This window comes from Prionailurus bengalensis, chromosome C1 (assembly GCF_016509475.1).
Source record: "Prionailurus bengalensis isolate Pbe53 chromosome C1, Fcat_Pben_1.1_paternal_pri, whole genome shotgun sequence".
Classification (NCBI taxonomy): Eukaryota; Metazoa; Chordata; class Mammalia; order Carnivora; family Felidae; genus Prionailurus; species Prionailurus bengalensis.
In genome coordinates, this window is record NC_057345.1 from 40233219 (window position 1) to 40255627 (window position 22409).

At 44.9% G+C, this 22409-nt stretch overlaps 1 long non-coding RNA gene across 1 annotated transcript; it reads right to left on the reverse strand.

The window, feature by feature from the left end:
- Positions 1-7330: 7330 nt before the first annotated feature.
- Positions 7331-18564, reverse strand: LOC122479586. Its single transcript, XR_006296368.1, has 3 exons — positions 18476-18564; positions 10509-10602; positions 7331-7430 (listed from the first exon to the last, which is right to left on the reverse strand). It is a non-coding gene; the product is annotated as an uncharacterized LOC122479586 (long non-coding RNA).
- Between the last annotated feature and the right edge of the window lie 3845 nt (positions 18565-22409).

Sequence of the window (22409 nt, forward strand, 5' to 3'; positions counted from 1 at the left end):
TAGAAATAGAAGCTATTTAAGGTGAAACACAGAAAAAATAACAGGCAATTTTAAAATGAGAAGATCATCAATAACCTGTGGGGCAACTTCATTCAACCTTAAATATGTACAATTAGAGCCCATAAAGGAGGGGAGAAGACAGAAAAATTATTTGAAGAAATTATGCCTGAAACTTTTTCCAAATTTGATGAAGACTGTAAACTCACAGATCTACGAAGCCCAATGAACCCCAAACACAAGAAAAATGAAGAAAACTATATCAAGACACATCATAATCAAATTTTTCAAAACTAGTAATAAAAGAAAATATTAAAAGTAATCATAGGCAAAGGAAACATCATATACAGAGGAACAAAGATGAAGTGAAAACAGATTTCTCATCAGAAACAATGCAAACCAAAAGACACTGAAGTATCATCTTTAAAGTATAGAAAGCAAGCTGTCAACCTATAAGAATACGTAGTGAAAATATCTTTCAAAGGAGAAAGTAAAAGAAAATTTTTTTCAGACACACAGAATCTGAAAGAATTCATCACCAACAAAACAGCACTATAAGAAATGTTGTAGGCAATACTTTAGTCGGAAAGAAAATGAAACCAGATAGAAATAGAAATCTCCAAAATGGAATGAAAAATATGAGAAATGGCCACTACATGGGTAAATGTACAAGATTTCTAAATTATTGTTTAAATCCCTTTAAAAAAATAGTTGACTTTAGGGGGTATAGAGTTTTAGCTTTATAAGATGAAATGAGTTATGGAGAAGGATGGTGATGGTTGCACAGCATTATGAATGTGTTTAATGCCACTGAACTATACACTTATAATGGTTAAGATGGCTAATTTTAGGTTATATGTATTTTACTACAATAAGAACTAAATTTTACTACAACAAGAATTAAAAAATCATTGTTTAAACAAAAATAATAACAATGTATTGCAGTATTTATAAGTAAAATGTATGACAAAGTCAGCCTAAATGTCAGGAGAGAAGAAATGGAACTATATACTATTTTAAGAGTCCTATACTCTATCTAAAGTGCTACAATCTCACTTGAAGGTAATGCAATGTTGAAGATATATACTATAAACCCTAAAGCAGCCACTACAATACATACCAAAGAGTTAATAAGCCAACAAAAGAGATGAAATGGAGCCATGAAAAAATGCTGTCCATCCAAAAGATGATAGGTGTAAACCTACCCCACTCTGCATCAATAATTACATGAAATGTAAATGGCTCCCTGCCTCCCTGGACCTGTTGAAATGACCATATGAAGAGCACTCATCTCTCATAGCTGGATTCAATCCTCAAAGCCATCTCTGAAATAGATCACAGTTATTGTCTCCTACCACAGATTAGGAAACTGAGACCTCCTCTGGGAAAGTAACTTGCTCAGGTCAACAGCAAGTTAGCAAATGAATCACCACCCTCCTTCTTCCCAAATCAAAGCTGCTTCAACCCAACCCTAAAACAGACTCCTCCCTTCAGAAACTCATTTATTCCTATCCACCCCCACCTCTTCTCTCTCTCTCTCTCCCTCAAAAGAAGAAATACAATTTGACATGAATTAATGATGAGCCTGCCTGGCCAATTACCAGGGCTAAGTGCCCTCCTGCTGGGAGCGGCTCCCACAAAGCACTAAGTGATGTGGGCCAAGCTGAGCCCCCCCTCCCCCAGCCAGTCCCAGCGCCCTCCTGGGTCCAGGCTTAGAGGAAGCAGCTTTCCAATTAGCTCTTGCCAGACAGACTGGCTTCTCTACACAGCAAATTGGGTTACAGAGCTCTCCTCCAGCTGGCCTCGTTGTCTGGTCCCACTCGCCCCAGCAGAGAGGAAGCTAATCAACTGTGAGGCCAAGCCTGCAGGTTTCAGGCATCCATGAAGGAAGGTCCATGCAGACCTCAGCCCTGTCCCACTAAGGTGGCATTCCATAGCCGAGTAGATTTCCCCTATAATGGACAGATAATGGCCTCAGAGCCCTGGAATCCAGGCTTCGGAGCTAAACAGAGCAAACAGTGCTCAAGGGAAAGAACCCCGGTGTCCTATACTTTCACCAATCTCATAGCCACTTCCAGGAATAATGTAGGAGGTTGCTGGGCTTTTTTCTTTCTTACTTTTCTAGCACGTCAACGATAGCCCAGATGTCACTTGAATTTGAAGGGAAACGTGAGGAAAGGGGAGCCTGGGACCTCATGGCGATGTCTTAGACTCCGTGTTCCCTCTTTCTGGACCAGCCACGGGGCTCTGACGAGGGCCTGTCCTGCTGCTCAGCTGCTCCCTCTAGTGGGCATTGCCACATCACAGTGCTGAGCACCACTTCCCTCCACCGCCCCCTCCACCCCCGCCAGAGCGAAAATACAGGCTCAGCACTTAACAGTTTAAGCAATAATTTCAGAGACACTGTCACACAAGTCCTCACAATCACTCTGTAAAGTAGCTGAGCAAGGGTTGTGGTTCCCATTTTAGAGATCAGGAAGCACGTTTGGACAGATGAGGAGAAAGCTCAGAGTCAGTGTGAAGCAGGGCTGGTCCTAAAGCCCAGGTCTCTCTCCAAACCAGGGCTGTACTGGGAATGCTCTCAGCCGCCTTTCACTGACAGTGTGTTTTACTTACCCTGCAGGCCTGAGGGTTGGGTGTGCCCTCTTATAGACTGTAACCCTCACCCTTACACAATATGCACATTGCAGTTAGACTGAGCAACAGGGAAGGGTCCTAGCACCACATACCCCCTAACCATCGTACCAGCTAGCCAGCCAACACATACTTGTGAGCATCTAGCATGATCCAGGTGATAGGGACTCCAAAGTGAATTAGACCAACTCCCTGTCCTCAGGGACCCCACAGGCCTATTGAGAAAATAAACAGGTAATGGCAATGTTGTATGAACAGTGCAACGATGGGGGTGGCACAGAGCCTGGGAGGTATACAGGACAGGCTCTTGGCCCAGAGGAGAGGTGACACCTGACCTAACCAGAAGAGCCAGTAGGAATCCACTGGCAAAGATGGAGGGCTGAGCAGGTAGAGAATATTCCAGGCAGAAGAAATTGTTTTTAAAAAGAGAAGTCACAGGATGTCTTCAGAAAACTTTTCAGTCTGGCTGTAGCCTAGAGCATGAGGGTGCAGAGAGGCATGGCATGGGACTGAGATGCAGCAGGGTCAGACCATGAGACTCCCTGCATGTCCAGCTGCACAGGTCAAGGCTTTGTCAGAGTCAGCTCCCTATGAAGTGGTGGCTGCAATCCCATAGCTAGGTAGGTTTATGGCCAAATGTTCTTATACCCATCAGGGAGCTGAGCAGAGACAGGGCCTCTGGGGAGTGAGCAGCTGGTGATGCTGAAAAGCGTCTGCCAGGAGAATTCAGCTGTGAACACTTCCCATTCCCAAGAGGTCAAGAGGCCCTGTTGTTCCTCCCTAGTGGAGGCCCTGAGATCACACTGTCATCCATAATTCAGTCAACAAACACTCACTGGGCCTCCTGTCTGTGCCAGGCTCTGAGCTAAGCTCCAGGGGCACAGAAATAAAAAGACATGGTTCTTGCCCTTGAGAGAGATGTACAGTCCTGGGGGAAAGGGAGCCAGAGGGGAACAGACTGGGAATTTATCACAGTGTAGTGAGATGGAAGATGGGTACAGAGGAGGAACAGCAAATCTTATATGGGAGCCAAAGGGGTGAGGGGATTTGAGCTAGGCTTTAGAGTATAGGTAGGCATTTGCCATGCAGGAAAAGGAATTGTAGGAACCAGAAATGGTACATAAAGCATAAAGTCATGAAGGCACATTGAGGAACAGGGAGAAGCAGACAGTGGCTGTGTGATGAGCTGCCTGGTCAGACCTTGGGAAACTAGACTTGCCAAGCCAAAAAGCTGGGATGCTCGCCTAGTCAGGTTTCAGTTTTATAAAGGTGACTCTGGCAGAGACCAAGTGGCTGAAGCAGAGGGCTAGAGTGGAAGGATTGGATCCAAAAGGCAGTACTGAGGCAGAATTGACAGGGCCAGGGGCCAGACGGACTGACTGTCTATAGGAGGAAACATTCATTTGTATTTTGCTCTTTTAATTGCCAAGTTCTGCTAAGCAAACCTCTTCTGCAGCGCACATGTGAATATTCGATAAGCTAGGGTAAGTGAAAATCCCTAGTACGCACACCCCCACCCCCACCCCCAGTAAACATGAAGTCAACACTCAGTGAGGATCTACTGTAGCTGACTCCCTCTACATGATTCAAGGAGTGAGTAGATGAATGAGTAATAAGCAAACAAATGGATGAAGGAATTGGTGACCTGTGGACCCCCAACAGGCAGCATCAGAGCCACACAAGTCTCTATGCCAAAAGTCCTGGGGAGATGCTATCCAGGAAACTAGCTTGGTAGTATGTGTTGCTTAGGGAGGCTGGGGGTGGGGGTGGGGGGTGTGGTGGTGGTAGAAGCACGGGGAGTAAATTTCGGAGTTTGCCTTGGGGCTTGGGGTCCGGTTGACCCTCTCTAGCCTTCATTCTTTTGGCTTGTATCAGGCAATGGAGGGTTGACGGGTCTACACCTGACCTAAGGAGACTCCATCTCTGGAATACAGGTTTGGATGTGGCTGTCCCACCCTCGCTGTGGCAAACCTCAATAAGTCAGAAGATAACCTGTGAGAAATGGAAGAAACCTCAGGGGAGTAATTGACATCACTTAGTCCTATGATGCATAGGCACTGTGCAAGGTACATTATACCTACTATCTCATTAAATACAGCAGTCCTGAAAAGAAGGGAGTCTTATTGACATTTTACTGATTAGGAAACTGAGGCATGGAAAGGCCTAACCTTTCTTAGGCCATCAAATAATATCCTGGACCAAGTCCACCAACTTATCCATAATTAAAGCATTAGGGCATCTGGGTGGCTCAGTCTGTTAAGAGTCCAACTTTGGCTCAGGTCATGATCTCACAGTTCATGGGTTTGAGCCCCGCATCGGGCCCTCTGCTTATGGCACAGAGCCCGCTTTGGATCCTCTGTCCCCCTCCCCCATTCGTGTGCATGCTCTCTCTCTCAAAAATAAACATTTTAAAAAACAATATAAGATTAAATAGCATTATAGAAAGTTGGAAAAACAGAGAAAAAGTGCTTACAATTTTATCATCCTAACATAGCAGCTGTTCTTTCACATAGCTCCGATATACTTGGTACATACTTGAGGTTTTATTATTCGTGAAATTTTGTCTTACTTTTTTCCTTATTTAACACTGTAACATAAGTATTTTTCCAGACTACTATGTCACCTTCAGAACCACTATTTTTGATGGCTTCAGACTGTCAAACCAGGTGTAAACACCAGATTTTATTTAACCATTTCCCATAGTTGGGTACTTAAATTGCTTCCAATCATTTGATATTATAATCAATCTTTTCTTTTATTAGAATTGCCTTTTTGTAGCAGTATTATTTCCTTAGGGCAGATTCCCAGAAACAGAAATACCAAGTCAGAGGGTTTGAACATTTTTAAGGCTTTTGATATCTGCTGCAGATAACTTTCTCATGGGATCTTTCTACTTCATTCCCCATATCTGGATGCCTTCTTTAACTCTCTTTCAAGCCCCCTTTCCCTAACACAGCACCTCCCTCACCCTCAGTCCCTCCTTATCTGTGAGGTGGAGCTAATGACCCTCCCCTACTAACCTCATGAGCTGTAGATAAAATGATTTAGAGACCCTCGTAAAGAATAGCAGGTTATACAGCATAGTGATTATATAGCACAACTTTTGGCACCAGACTACACAGCTCTGAAGCCCGTATCTGCCACTCCGAAGCTGTGTGACCTTGGGCAAGTTAATTAACCTCTCTGTACTTCAGTGTCCTCATCTGCAAAGCAAGAGTGATGAAAATAATAGCAACACCTTTGGGTTGTAGATGAAGCTTTAAGGAGTTATTTTGTGCAGAAAGCACAGTGAAAGCCATGGTTGTAATAAGGTGATGTATGATGTGGGAGGCAGCCATAGCAGAAAAGGCTTCAGCATTCCTTGCTATAGGGGCTGCCCAGAGGGCAGGGGCCAGTAGCCAGGTGTCTGACAAAAGTACTTTCTGTGGTAACAACTCATCTAGCTCCATGGCAGTGACCATTACTCCCTCCCTGAAGCCTGCATAGTGCAAGTCTGGGTCTCTCTTACTCCCCCCTCCACTCCACCCTCTGGCTGCTGTGGCCTGATCTTATCCCTTTTTCATCAGGCTGCCTAACTGACCGGAAAATGCAAACGCATCCCTAAACGCGTGCAACTGCCCCCTCCCTCAGCCCTCTCCCCCTTCCGGGAAACCAGCCCCAGCGCCAGCCTGACGAGCAGCACTTAATTCTTTATTGAAAACCATTAACTGGAGTTCAGTTCTCTGAGCCCCAGTTTCAAATTACCCACAGGAAACGCCAGGCCGAGAGAGTGGCTTTCAAGGGCAGAGCCATCTCCTCTAAGAGACTGGCTCCAAGACCCTGACTGTGGGGACTCTTTTGAGAGACAATGACAACAACCACAACAGCAACAACAGCCATCAGTTTAATTCCTAGAAGCACAAGAACTGATGAAGCACCCTGCTCTTCTTCCTCTTCCTCTCCTTCTTCAGTAATAGCCCAGCACAGTAGGCCTGGAAAGAAATGTTATTGCCCCATGATGGATGAGAAAGCTGACAGCCATGGGATCGCAGGCAAGCAGGGTTGAACTGAGAACTTCAGATCTCCCCAACTGAGCCCTATCACCCTCCAGTCAACACCTCATGGGCTACCCACAGTAGGGAGACAGGTGAAGAAGATGGAACTGAGCCCTTGATGAGCTAAAGTCCTGATTGGGAGGGGAGACATGAAAAATGCCTAAACTAGAGCCTCAGAGACCCTAGTGCTACCTCTGGGCCTGACACTAACTACCTGGCACATTGTGCGGTTAGTTATTATTCTGGGAATATGGACAGGAGTGAGGAAACTGAAGATTTCAAAATGTGTCTTCAGTCTTCTTTATCAAGATTTCTAACCAACCAGAAACTTCATTCATTCATTCATTCATTCATTCATTCATTCATTCATTCTGAATTGTTTACTGTCACCTATGTGCCTAGGCACTGAGCAAAGTAATTTGCAAATAGTACTCCCTGACTCCTCCAAACAGTCTTTGGAGGTAGGTAATATCACCATCCTCACTGCCCAATGAGGAAAGTGAGGCTCGTGGAGGAAAATGAGACTCATTCATGATTGTACATCAGTGGTAAGATCTGAACCCAAGTCAACCTGACTCCCTGATTCTTGCTGGTTTTTTGTTACTATTACAGTTACAGTTCTACAAAAAGTACACTATGGCCCCACAAGAGCACAGAGAGAATAAAGACCTGTGTGGGTCTCCAGGAAGGTTTTCCAGAAGTGGTGGCATCTGAGTTGAAGGATCAGTAAGACTTGGCCAAATGGGAAAGGCAGGGAAGAAGGTTCTGCAAAGGCACAAGAGCGCAGGCCAGGGCTAGTAACCATCCAAGGATATGGCACATTAAGACAAGTCAGGAATTGCTGAGCCATTGGAACTGAGCACAGAGGGTACAAAGGAACAATGCCCTCTGGGAATGCACAGTCCAGGAGAGAGACAGAAATGTATAAAATGACTTGGTATTTGAGGCAAACTGGGTAATTTTTATCTAAGAACAAAGAGCTATCTGCTTCTGTGTCTCACCTCCTGCTCACAGTAGCCCAAGAAGCCACTGAACAAGAGGGCCTGGGGCTGGGGGGCAGGTAAGAAGTTTTGACTTCAGAGACCAGGAGCCTGCTTCCCAGAGGTTGTGCAACTTACCACCTCTCTGAACCTCAGAAGGGGAACTTCTCTACAAAGCAGTCACCAATACCTGCTTCCCAGCACTGCACGTTACTATACCTGATCCTAGTTAGAAAATAATAAAAAGATTGGATTTTATTCTAACTTACCTAATTATACAAATGTAGATGCTGAGGCTCAGAGGCATTAATAACTTGCCTATGGACACACCAGAAAATGCTTGATCTGAAATTTGATCTCATATCTGGTAGATTCCTCTGCCTACTGTCACTTCCACCCACAGATCCTAGTTTAGCCCTCTGGTGCCCAATGTAATAAGCCTGCTCCTCTGCCCACAATGCCCCTTTGGATGGATGAAGACAACAGCTGTGTCCCAAAATCTCTACTTCCCAGCCAAAAACTCCCAGATTTTCACAATATGATTTCAGCCCTCAACAGGGTTTAGCTGTCCTTGAGAAAGAAACAGGGAAGAATAAACAATAGAAGGAGCTCCTTAGTGCCCTGACCAGATGTGAAACATCCCCTGCCTCAGGACCAGCAGCCAGAATCACACAAACTCCTCATGGAAAACAATAGTAACAGCCTGTTTGCTTTCCCCAGTCCATAAACTGTCACAGCCAAGCTGGACACCAGCCTTGAAACCCAAGGGACCTGTCTCCACCTAAACCTTGTCTCTTCTCTGCCCCAGATGGTCCTTATTTGAGCTGGATCCATTTTTTTGGCCACCTTGCTGAATGCGGTATACACTCATTCCAGAAAATGCTGACCTCTGCTCCAGGCCGCCTTGTCGGCAGTTTCCCAGACATGGCTCGACTGTTTATTTATTTATTTTTGTGTTAGCAAAGAGGAGAAAATCACATCGGCCTAAAATGAATACTAATGAAATGCCTTCGTTAGCTTCCTTTGTGATGAGAATGAAAAATCGGATTTCCGCAGAATTGCAAGCCATATATTTCTTTCCCCCAACCTTTTTTTTTTTTTTTTTTGCCCTTTCCTCTGATAGGAAGATTACGGACAGCCAAGAAGGAGAGTAAAGTCATTTCATAAAAAATATCTGCATTTTTAAGGGCGCCTTTGTTGCAGAGGGACGTGGCAGTGCAATTTCTCCAAACCCACTTTTCCCAGCCTGTAAAGCAAATGTACCTATTTGTCCTCTGCTGCAACAATGCCAGCTGCATTCAATCAACTGAGAAGCTGCAAGCCATAAACCTTCTTCCCCAGCTAGGGGGGTGAGGTGGGGGGAGGGAGCAAGCAAGAGAGGAGGCATGCCATAAAAATTCATCAGAATAATGTAGGGATGAGACGCGCTCCGATCGCCGGCAAGCAATCAACCAATCACTCATTCTGTGGCATTTACAGCACGTCTCATTCCCCTGTTCCTTAAGGACAATTGATTTTTCCTGATTCCATTAGCATAACGGCGTGGAAAATGTCTGCAGTGCAATATTTCTGGAAAGTTCCAACAAGTAGGCTGGGCACTGGAGTGTGACCATCTCCATAAAGCTTCCTCAGGCTCTGCGGCAGACATCACCACAGCCGCAGCAAAGTGCCCAGAGAGAATGATACAGCCTCCAAAACTTGGGGGCCAAGGGCACCTGAGGGGTGTCAGAGCAGGTAATTGGCACCAATATGAAACCCCTCAATTTCTCATTCCTGGACAAAGAAGCACTCTTTTCTGCAAGACGGGGTACTATGGGATGGTAAGGAACAAGCAAAATGCACCCAGCCCAGGAGGGGCTGAGTCACAGATCCTATGTCTACTTGCGGCCTTCCAAGTCTTCTGGATTTAGGAACTGAGAAAACAATACTTAATATAATTATTCCTTTGTGTGTGAACAGGAGGCTGCAGTAGTGGGTGCCCAGAAGCCGTTATTCTACTCCTCTGTCAGCTGGGTCCCCACCAAAACAGCATGTGCATGAAGAGGGAATGTGAGGAGTTTGGGGACATGCAGATCTGAATTCAAATTCTGGCTCTCCCTTTTATTTTGTGTGTGGCCATAGGCCACAGTTAATTGGCATCTCTGATCCTCTTCCATAAAGTTTCTTTTTATGGAAACTGGGGACCTCATTACTTCACAAGTTGTTGGGAGAATTAAATGAGAATATGTGAAAAGCACCTAGCATGGTGCTGATGCATAGTGACTGTTCAGCAAATCAAATTCTCCTTCCTCTCTCTATCCCCAAATTTCAATTCCCTCCTTTCCACCAGCAACACAGTTCTCTCACAGTGTCAGCTTCAGCTGGCAAGGTGGTAAATCTTTCAGTGCCAAAAGGAAACATGTAAAACCCAGGATATTTCCATCTACTGTTGCAAGTGAGATGAAAACCTGGCTGTGCCTTTTAGAATGAGCTTGGGGGGACTCCTTCCTCTTGCTCAGTCTCCTGAGTCAGCCCCTACCTCTCTCTCACCCCCTCCTTTATTCTCACAATGCACCAGAGGGACCTTTCTAAAACACACATGTGACGTTTTCAAGCCCCTGCTTAAAACTACCCAGTAACTCCTCACTGCCATCTGGTCTCTCCAAGATTCAGCTCAGGCTGGGCCTCCTCCAGGAACCCTTCTTTGATCCCACAACCTTTGTGCATATCTCACACTCTGTTGTGATTATCTGTGTCCACGTTTTCTCCATCCTAGATGGTAGGTTCCCTAAGGTCAGTTTTCCAGTTCTGAGTCTCTGGCATCTCTCACAGCACCTGATACTTAATAGGTGTTTGGTTTATGTTGTTGAGAAAACCAACTTACAAAGGCAGTGCTGATCTCTTTGGCTAAGACTCTAAGCTTATTTCAGAATTTGTAGGCTGCTTCGGTGCTGGCCATGGTCCTGAATCCTTCAGTACTGAGGAGAGAAGGAAGAAGTAATAAAGAAACCCTGAGTATGGTGAAAACAATACACATTCATTCAGATAACCTCTAAACAAACAGTGTTTGCAGAGCATAAGGAAGGCAGGGATTCTGGGGGAATTAAGTTCCAGTCCTGGCTGTGCTGTGAATACTCTGCTCAAGACACAAAACCTTGCTGGGTCTCCATTTTTCTCATCTGTCAAATGTGAATTTGACCTTCCCGTGTCACAAGATTGTTCTAAGGATTACAAAGATGATGTCTGTGAATCTATTTGTAACCTTTCTCTTGTTAAAAAAATGTTTATTTATTTTTATTTTGAGATAAAGAGAGACAGAAAGAGTATGAGTGAGGGAGGAGCAGAGAGAGAGGGGAGAGAGAGAATCCTAAGCAGGCTCCATGCTGTCAGCACAGAGTCCAATGCAGGGCTTGATCTGACAAACCTGAGATGATGACCTGAGCTGAAATCAAGAGTCAGATCCTCAATGGACTGAGCAACTCAGGAGCCTCACTTTGTGACCTTTCTTAAAGTGCCTTCCATGAAAGAACTCTGAAGTTCCTTCCAGCTCATTCAGTGCTCACTGATTGAGAGTTACCTACATTGACCATCTCCACTTCTTTACCTCCAATTTAAATTTAGCCCACTCCTGTGTGGCTTTTGGACCTATGACTCTGACAAAACAGCCCTCAGTAATGACCTTATGCTGCTAAATCTATTGATATTTTTCAGTCCTTACTATACCTGCTCTCCTAGAACCATGCCTCTTGTTTTTGAGCACTTATCTTAGGCTGTAATTATACATTCATTTGTTGACCATTTTATTAAGGCTCACTCCCCAACTAGACTGTAAACTCCATGAGGATAGAAACTGCATCTATTTTTGCTTAACACTGCATCCCCGGGTCCTGACATGATGTTTACAGAGAGCAGCCTCCCCAGTGAAATAGGAGGAAGGCAGGCAATGCTCAGAGCAGACATGGCCATTCCAGCACTGACAGACACCAATAGACGACCTGAAACCTCTCTGTAAGTCCCTGAGTCAACAACCTAATACCAGAGCTTCTCTGCCTGATGAGACCTGGAGCTCTGAGGAGGCCCCTCTTGAGAAACATTGAGGGTATTATGATGACTGGCATTGTGCCCAGCAGCATGAGTACAGAGGCATCAATACTTACTTACAGAGTTAAATATTGTGGGATAAGATCTGGGGGGATCATTGACCCCAGATACCTTGCTGTACAGAGAATGAAAATCAAGGTCAGAGAATAAATGTAATATGTCTAAGATCTCACAATGAGTCGATGTACTCCACAGTCCAGAAAGAGCAAGAGGCAGAAAGTGTGATCTCTCAGATCCCCTGGGCCCTCTGCTCTGGGCCACCACAACACCTAGGTTTTCCTCTACCATAACATATATCTCCATAGGCTTTCATTATCTGTTCACATATCTGCCTCCCCCTAGAGGATAAAGATGGTGTCTGGTTAATCTTTGTATTTTCAGGACCTAGTTCAATGCAAGATATATAGGAGTCACACTGGATGGTGAAAAGATTGGAAGAGTGGATGTTGAGGTATAAGAAGGGTGACTGGGAACCAGTACAGATCCCCACACAGCCTCAGAATCCCACCCAGCTGAAGATCCCAGGAACAAGGGATGGTCAGTCTCAGGCCTGGATGTCCCCCAAATCCAGACTTGGGCTCCATGGTGAAATCTCTGACATAGATCTGCAACTGAGTTCCTGCTGAATTTCCCACCTGGCCATCCAAGAAAGCCAGAGTCATCCCATAATCTCCTGAGAATGACAGAACTTCAGAGTTTACGATTCATCTTTACAAGTAACACAAAGTACAAAATACTATCAGCATTTGAAATTGAAGTTATTTTATCCATTCCATAGGATACAGAAGCAGGGGCTTTGCAGTCAGAACCCCCAAGTATAAATTCCAACTTCTCCACTTACATCTGTACACCCAAGTCTATAATGTGGATTTATAAGTATATAGAAAATATTGACTTTGCCTTCAAGGAGCTTATAATCTAGTAATAGGAAAAAGACATGTCTACAAGAATTCTAATGCCAGGTAGGATGTGACTAAAAATCTCTCAAAGAGATGACAGGGGAGGCTCACAGCCAGCTGAGAAGAAAGCTTTATGGAGAAAATAGCCTCTCATCCGAGTCTTGAAAGATACATGGGATTTTTTTTTTAATTTTTAAAGTCTATTTATTTTGAGAGAGAGAGAGCACAAGCTGGAGAGGGGCAGAGAGAAGGAGAGACAGAGTCCCAAGCAGTCTCCACACCATTAGCACAAATCCAGATGCAGTGCTCAAACTCACATACTATGAGATCATGACCTGAACTGAGATCAAGAGTCAGACGCTTAACCAACTGCACCATGCAGATGCCCCATTTTTCATGGGATTTTAAGGCAAAGAAAGAGCATTCCTAGTGAAGGAGGAAGGAGGAAAGAATGGAGCATGTTCCTGGAATGGGAAGTAAGCATGTTTGACTGAAGGGTTTAGGTAATCTATGGAATATAAGCAGAAGCTGGAGCTATAAAAGGAAGTTAAGCCAAAGTAGAGACTTGAATGACATTCAAGAAGTTTAAAAAATTTGTGCAAGGACACATAAAGTCAGTGGGGGAATCTATGATTGGACTTCAATTCTCTTCTCCTTAACCACTTTGCCTTCATCTTCAACATGAGTAATGGCACAGCAATTGGCATGGGCAGAGGACTGTCCCATTATAAAAGTACATGAAAAATAAATAATCAGAATTAGTGTGACTGGCTGTGGGGCAGAGGCTCAGAGCCTCTGACAAATAAAAGTGTGAATTACAGGATGAAAGCAAGGAAATATGTTCTTCCCCCATATCTCTACAAGTGGCATATTCTACTGCCCATCAAAACCATGCTTAGAATAGCTAACTCTTATGAATGAATATAAATCTTTGCCATGGGCACATAATGTTGATACATTTAGTGTCAATTAAACATCCAAATAGCAGGGTTTTTTTCTTCAAAAATATGTACCTCTGCTGATACTTTTCATGGCAAAGGCAAAGGTAAATTTCAGGCCAGCTCACAAATTCTGAATTATCACAAATTGAAAATTTGTTAGTAGAAAGAAGGTAAGATTGAAGCCAGGTTGATTGTTGAGATATTCAGCAACTTTAGAATCTTCTATCCAAATGTTTTAGCATCTCCAAGGCTTTAACAAATTGATTTATTAGAATGGCACCATGGGCTCAGCCAGTCCCAGGTCCAAGGATCTGCTCAAACATTACCTGACTGTGTGACCCTGAGACCTTTGCTCCACCTATCCAATATTGTGGGCCTATCTAATATTGTGAGGACAAAATAAATCAGATAATAAAATACAAGAGTTTCACTGGGAGAAACTAAAGAATACCCAGAGTTCATATAGTTGGGACAGGAGCTCCAGCTCAGGAATTCAAAAGCAAAGTGAGGATGGGGGTGGGGCAGTGCTGGTCCCAGGCTCTCAGCTACTTTCTCTTCCCACCAGAATGGGGTGAGACTCAAGGTGTGGCTGAGGATGGGGATAGAGCCTGAGCATATCTAGCTTTGGAGGAGTCTGAATTAGGGGAAGAAGTTGAAAGTGTGGCAGAGTCTGATGCTCATTCTCTATGAAGGCACACACCTAGTCAAGGAAGAGCAGTACCCAACTTTTCTGCATCCTTCAAAACCCTGTTTAGATTACATTGGCTCTGAGATGCTTTCCATGACCTGTTCCCTAGATTTGATTAATCCCTCCCTCTGCCTTTCTGTTGTGACATCTTCCTCACCATATAAATCACTGTCAGTTTACATGCCCATCTCTTCTTCCAGAGTGAGAGTTTTCCCTGGAGGCACAGACTCACATCTGAGGCATCCTTGGGTCTCCAGGGCCTGCTCAAGAGTTCCACTCAAGTACAACTCAGGAACTGTTTGCTGAACTGAAAGAGAGTACACATCCAAAAGGAACTTCAGGGACTTGAGAAGAGCAGTGATTTATATGTAGAAGAGATGCTTCTTGGAGGAGGAACATGAGGAAAAGAAAAGCCTTGTTCAGGGGTTCAGAGAGAGGAAGAGGACAGACCCTGTCCCTGCTCTTTGAGGGAGGCAGAGATCATTTCTAGGACTGAGCTGAGCCTCTTGCCTGTACCAAAGAATGTTCAAAGAATGTTCAGATGCCCTCACAGTCTCTAGGCTGAACCTTTCATAATGAGGTCCATCAGCAATTATAGTGTTTTTCTAATGAAATTCAACTATTTAAAACCAACCTTAAGCTGATGAACACCTTTGGAACCTTACAGGAAAAATGCAGATGAACACCCCACTTTTTGCAGACGTTCCTCAAATATTAAATTGAGACTACTGTCTGGGCAGAGTGTTCCTTATGGCCATCTGAGGGATCTTTCCTAAACCTGTCCATATCACAGCCAAAGTAAAAGTCAAACTAGCCCAGCAATACTCCTCTCCTCACACTTCACCAAACACAATTCATATCTCTGTGCCTTTGCAGATGCTGTTCCCTCTGCCAGGAATTCTCTCCTCATTTTCCCACTCTACTTCACCTGCCTACTCAGCCCCAAACATGAGATCTGATACACATTAGAAACTACCTGAGTTTGGGTTTCTTCAGAAACAGATTCTAAAACAAGGATTAAACTGCAGGTAGTGTATTTGGAAAGTGGTTTCAGGAAACTCTAGAAGGGATATTGGGAAGTGAGCTAAGGAAAGAAAGCACCAATAGAGGGTGTATTTTTAAGCAAGTTACCTCTATGAGTTGGTGGAACGTAACTGCAGGAACCAGTGTAGAACTTCTGTCTCAGGATATCCCACCTGAGGGGTGAGAGAGCTGGGGTATGTATCCACCAGCTGCCATTACTTATTGGCTGAAAGCTGTTCTGTATGCTAACACCCTGGTACTTCTGGCCTGCCCGTTATGCTCAGAAATGGTAAATTCTGGGGGCATATGTGTGGGCACTGACAGCATCTGCTTCAGACACCTATAAATTTTGCTGAATGAATGACACACAAACAGCTCAATAATGATAATAATAATTAACTAATATTTGTAATAAATAATAATTACTAATATTTTTGCTATATGTCAGAGTATAAGTACTTTATACATACTTTTTCAGTCTCCTAAGAACCCTGCAAGGTAAGTTACTAGTATGTCTATTTTACAGATAAGAAAATAGAGGCACAAAGAGCTAAGTAACTTGCCCAAGGTCATGCAGCTAATAAATGACAGAACCAGGAGTGAATCTTGACAGCCTGGCATGTAGGTGACCCATTCACTCTACCTACACACTCTGGAGATACTCCACTTTGGAACCCTGGGGCTGCCATTTCATGGCAATGTAACTTTGGACAAGTTGCTAGTCTTCTAAGTCTTAATTTCCTGATCTGTGAAGTGGGGATCATGTCACATGATTCCTGCACACACAGCAGAAGTTAACATATCAGGGCTGGGCTAGACCTTGGTCTCCATTTGTACAAGGAACTATAAAGCCTCTCCCAGCTCTAATGCTCTGTAGTTTTAAAACTCACACAACATCTGCCATCCTCCTGGGACAACCTCATTCAGGCACACAGTCCTTTAAGAACCTCATTTGTCTGTACCATGAAAGTAGAAGTGAGCCCAGAGTAATAAGGTGGAGAGGAGCCCGTCTTTGTGCCTATCACTCCTCCCACTGAGCTAAGGATCTTGACATACTGGCTACAGGAAATTCCAACCCAGAGCCTGGGCTAGGGATCAGATTCAAATCTCAGCCTTCACTGTGTGGCCTTTAGCAAGTCACTTCACTCATTCAAGTGTCAATTTCCTCATCTGTAATGTGGTGATCACAATTCCTACCCCAGAGGATTGTGATGAGTGTGATGGAAAGCCCCAGAACACAGTAGGTGCTCAAGGACAGGCAGCTACACATTCTTTGTTATGAAGAAGTATGCTATATATTTCCATTAGGGTAGAAAAAAAATCTCAATGTTCACTTTAATTCTAAGCCCCGGAGGCCTTTAGCAGGGCTGACAACTTCGTCTGGAGTATGGTAAATATTTGTCTATTTCAGAGGCAGCATTTATCTTCTAAGGCGCTCGTGCCAGTCCCTGTGCTGACAAGCAACTTGTTTATTTATTACCCTAATAACAAATAGATTGTCAGGCCTGGAGGCTCCACATGCACATGGAGTTCGGGCCTGCTTCAAGCCCCAGCCGCCCAGGCCCTGGCCAGCTCTGTGGGGTCTGGGGAGCTGGGGGGTGGGGGGGCCACCAGAGACCTGGCTTCTTCTATGTCCTGCCTTTTGTTTTTCTATTTGTTCTATCCAAAAACTCCCTTATAGAGCCTACACTGTGAAGCCTTGCCCTGGGTTGGCTCTGGGCTGCAGGGAAGAACCACATACAGCCATTGTCCTCAAAGGGCTTGAAGTCTAGAGAGAAGGAGATGATGATTATAAAAATATTAATAGTGATACTAGTAGTAGCAGCAAATACTCTGTACCAGGTGCTATGCAAAGTACCTTACATATACTAACTCATCTGATCTAACCAACAAGTGGATACTACTATTATCCCCATTTTACTGATGAGGAAACTGAGGTACAGAGAGGTTAAGGGACTTGCCCAAGATCACCTCTACAAAAATCATTGCAGTACAGAGCAGGGGTAGATACTAAAAATTTATATAATAACTATATAACAATAATACTTATACAATGTTGGTGATAACTGCATGGCCTCCCAGCTATTCCTCCCACGTGCCATGCACAGCCTACTTTAGGACCGCTTGCTGTTTCCTCTTCCTAGAAGTCTTCCCCCAGATATCCACCTCACTCACCTCCTTCAAATCTTTGTTCAAATATAACCTCAGTGAGGCCCCCACATTTACAATTGCAGCTCTCCACTTCAACCCTCCCTAGCCACCCCCCCATCCTTTGCTTAATTAGCCTCCAGAACACTTAACCACCACCTGTCCTGCTACATATTTTACTTTGGTTTATGTCCACCTCTCTCCACTAGAATGTACCTCCATGGTCAGAGGTTTTCTCACTTCCTGCTGCATTCATAGCATAAAGAACAGAGCCTGGCAGATAGGAAGTGATCAGTCTGTTGAATGAATGACTCATACCTGACAGTTTGAAGATATCATCCATGTGGCCTGCCCCTGAACTGCTAGCCTCCCTCAGGGTCCACTCTCTGGTTCTCCTTCATAGTGTCATTGGCACCTTCTCTTTAGGGAATTCTACCCCCTCCCATGGCTTCACATTCTTCCCTCCTCTGAGGACTCTAGGATCTTTATTTCTAGACCAAAGCCCACTCTTGAGCTCACCTGTGTAGGTAACAATCCAGGGCACATTGGCACCTGGGCCCCACCTGAGTCACCGTCCAAAATAGATAGATCTCACTACTTTATACCCAAATGTATCCCTTCTCCTGGCACCAGCCCCAAGTCATCCAAGCCAGGAGCCTGAGCCAGGGGCCAACTCCTCCTGCCTTCACCCCACAATCAGCAGTCTCAAGTCCTTAGAAGCATTTCTTGGCTGCCCCCTTCTCTTTCACCATGTTAATTTAAGCTATTATTGTATAAGAACTATGGCACAGCCTCCCTCCTGGCTGCCCCACCGCCAGTCCATTCCTAGGAAACCATGCTCTATGGTATGTCTAAAACACCAATACGTCCATGCAATTCCACTATTCCGTATTCTTCAGTGACTCCCCATTGCCCAATGACTGAAGGCAAAGGTCATATCCTCTATTTACCTTCCCAGCCTCATCATTGACGCTGACTCTCCTCATTCCCCAAACACATCATACTATTTCACACTCCCAGTGCTAGTCTGTGCTTGGGAAGCTCTCTCTACCTGAAAGGTTTGTGCTCCTCTCCTCTGCATGAAAAACTCCTCACCCTTCACAATCCAACTTAGATGTCACCTCCTCCATGCAGGCTCCTGTGAAAGAAGAGGAGGGAGCATTGTGAGGACACAGATGCAAGAAAGGGTGAGGCCAGCTTGGGCAATAATGACTCTTGCAGGTTTGGGAATCCTCTGTTAGACCTGGGCTCCTGGAGCTCTTGTAGGTTGTGATGTTATGCTGGCTTCAAGGGTGGGAGTGGGGGGGGGGGTTGTGATTGCCCATGGCTAAACCCTCACTGTGAGCTCCAACAGATACATGTAGCACCTGGGATCTCAAGGAGCTTGTGTCAAAAGGTGTCTGAGACTGTGGGGACTACAAACCACATGATACATTCCAGAGGAAAAGACCACCTCATGTTCTCACCACAGAGATGAGGACCCCAGCTGTGATATTTGGAGATGGTTTGAGGTAGAGTGGTATGGTGGCTAAAATACCTCTATGCTAGAACTAGGCTGCCTAGCTGCTCTGCCACATTCTCCCTTCACAACTTCGGACAAATTACAAAAATATTCTTTGCCTCAGTTTCCCCATCTATAAAACAGGAACATTTATTGCAGCTGCCTCATAGGATCACTGTCAGGATTAAATGGGTTATTATATATAAAGCACTTATACATGGTAAGCACAATTTAAGCTTTTTTAATGTTTATTTATTTTGAGAGAGAGAAGAAGAGAGGAACAGGGAGGGAGAGAGGAGAGAGAATGCTAAGCAGTCTCTGCACTGTCAGCACAGAGCCCAATGCAGGGCTCCCTGTCACAACCATGAGATCATGACCTGAGCTGAGATCAAGAGTCAGACACTTAACCAACTGAGCCACTCAGGCACCCCTAAGTTTTGATTATTGTTGTTTTCACACTGTGGTTTGACAGGAGAAGACCAGCAATGACAGAGACAGAGCAATGACTGGGCATTGCTGCTCTAGGAGGGTAGTGGTCTGGAAGGGGTGACCCTGGGCTCAGGGAAAGACTCCTCTGTGCAGTCCTTCAGAACTCAAGTCCAGCTGGCCTTCTCTATTCTCCAAGTGGCCCTCCCTGACTCTGGGCCTCTCAAGGCCCCGTCGCACACCCACCTCTATCATGACCCCATGCTGTCATTGTTTGTTTACATGCCTGTCTCCCCATCCAGGCTGTGAACTCCAAAAGGTCTACCCTGATGTAGCTCTAGAGGCCCAGTGCCTCACTTGGTGCCAGGCATGCAGTATGGGTTCCATAACTGAGCGGAATTATCAAGCCCTCCACAACCTTTGGTCCTGAAATCTCAAGCTGTTAATACCTGCCTCCATGTTAGGCCACCAGAGAAGGGCCACACTTTCCCATGCTCTCAGACCTGGGCATCTTGAAGGGAAGGCTTCTGTTACTTTCCAGAGAGCAGGGGCTCCCAAGCCACTGCTCAAGACTCTTCATAAAGTCAAGACCTTGGAGGAACCTGGGGTGTTCATCTGGTAGAGAAGAACGAAATGGGTCCCATTCCTTGTGAAAGGTTTTTCATAGTGAAATTAGAAATGTAACAGCCAGGTTGACCAAGTGGGAGCCCTCAGCTATGCCCAGTATTAAGTCTTTACTTGATGGGCCACAGGAAGGCTAAGGGTCCTGGGGGAAAGGCCAGGATAGCTATTGCCAAATAGTACAAAAATATTTCCATATTTTGGCAATCAGCTGGGCTCAGTTTGACAAACAACCCAGCCATTACACCTAGACACACCATGCCTTGTCTTCCAGGAATCTAGTGCCCAGTGGGGAACTAAGAAGCCAAGCAAAGAGGTCAACATCAGTTACCACCCAATGAGACAAGAGCAAAGCATGCTAAGAGTCCCATGCAGAAGGATCTGAGCAGTTACGGGAAGGGAAAGTATTTTTTTTAGGGCTTGGAGTTTGGACCAGGCAGCTGAAGGGAGCCAGTAGTGCAGGCAGTGAGAACAAGGACCTGAAAATGTGTGGGGCCTGTTGAGGGATTGGGGCCAGCACGAATGTGGGAAATGATGCAGGAGGGACCAGGAGGCTTCATTTTATTAATGTTTATTTATTTTGAGAGAGAGAGAGAGAGAGAGAGAGAGAGAGAGAGAGAGAGAGAGAGAGAGAGAATGAGCATGGGAGGGGTAGAGAAAGAGGGGCACAGAGGATCCAAAGCGGGCTCTGACAGCAGCCAGCCCAATACAGGGCTCAGACTCATGAACCATGAGATCATGACCTGGGTTGAAGTTGGATGATCAACCAACTGAGCCACCCAGGCAGTCCCTTAAAGTGTTTCTTAAACAGGCAAGTGATGGCAAGAAATCTAATTCTGGCTTCAGTGTAGATAGTGGGCTAAAGAGCCAATGGGGGAGGCAGTGAGGCCAAGTAGAGGCTGTAGCAGGCTTCAGGTCAGGGAAGATGATGGCTGGTCAGGGAGGTGAATGACCAGTGAGATGGAGTATGGAAGCCAGGGGATGTGAGTGGGCAGCACTATCTCAGAAGAACATCAGCCACGTAAGGCCAGACTTGGCCAACAGGAATATTTCAGCTTCTAGAACAAGGCAACCTTTAACCTTGAAGACATCTAAGAGTCAAGGGGAATGTGATAGGTGAGGAGTTTTATCTTCATGCATTTAGCCAACAAATAAGAAAATTACTGATGGGTCCTCACAGTACAGCTCCCAGACCGTTGCTATTTATTGGAGTCACCCATTGTGACGCCCCAGACCTTGCAAAAGAAAGGGAGAAGTAGTTCCAACTCACTGCAGAAAGTTCACTCACTATTTATCTTTCAACAAAGGATGTGGGCCAGAATAATTCTTAGGGGCCCCTGGATCATCATTCAACCCATCAGAGAAGAGCTGAAAAGTGTAGAATCCAAAGGCTGTTATTTGAGGCTGAGCTCTGGAAAGATCTCTGGGCCAGGAGTCCTGCTGCCACCACTAACTGGCCGTGTGACCTTGGGAAAGTAAATCGCCTGCCCCCTAGACTGTTTCCTCACCTTTAAAGGAGGACTGTTCTGCACCTCACCTGAGGATAGCTCTTCTGTTCTCAACCCACCTTCTGTTCTGTGGTATTAAGCCAGCTATCCAACCCCTCAGCTGTCACACAAGAGCAACCATTTATTACGTACCTACTGTGTTCCAGACTCTCTAAAGGACAACACACACACACACCTACCTAAAATGCAGACAGACTGTAGTATCACCACTTTAGAAATAAGAAAATAAGACTCAGTCTCATTCAAGATCAAAGGCAAATCTGGGATTTACACATGAGTATTTCAAATGCTAACATGCACAAGTTTTCTGCAAGGTGATATAGGCTCCTGAGTGCAAGAATGCAAGTGGGACTCAGAAGGATTCAATATTCCTTGTCACAGTCAGCAAAGTGGAGGGCCTTCCATTTCCTCAGTGCTTGCTCTCCCTCTCTAAAATATACACAAACCACCTGAAATGACACACTAACCATATGCCTTCCCATTCTTTAAAATGAGTCCTTCCTTCATCACATCAATAAAAGAAAGGACAAGAACCATATGATCCTCTCAATAGTTGCAGAGAAAGCATTTGACAAAATACAGCATCCTTTCTTGATAAAAAAAAAAACCCTCAAGAAAGTAGGGATAGAAGGAGCATACCTCGAGATCATAAAAGCCATATATGAATGAGCCAACACTAATATCATCCTCAATGGGGAAAAACTGAGAGTGTTCCCCCTAAGGTTAGGAAGAAGACAAGGATGTCCACTCTCACCACTGTTATTCAACATAATATTGGAGGGCTTAGCCTCTCCAATCAGACAACATAAAGAAATAAAAGGCATCCCAATCAGCCAGGAGGAGGTCAACCTTTCATTCTTCCCAGATATGATCCTCTATATTGAAAACCCAAAGATTCCACCAAAAAACTGCTAGAACTGATCCATGAA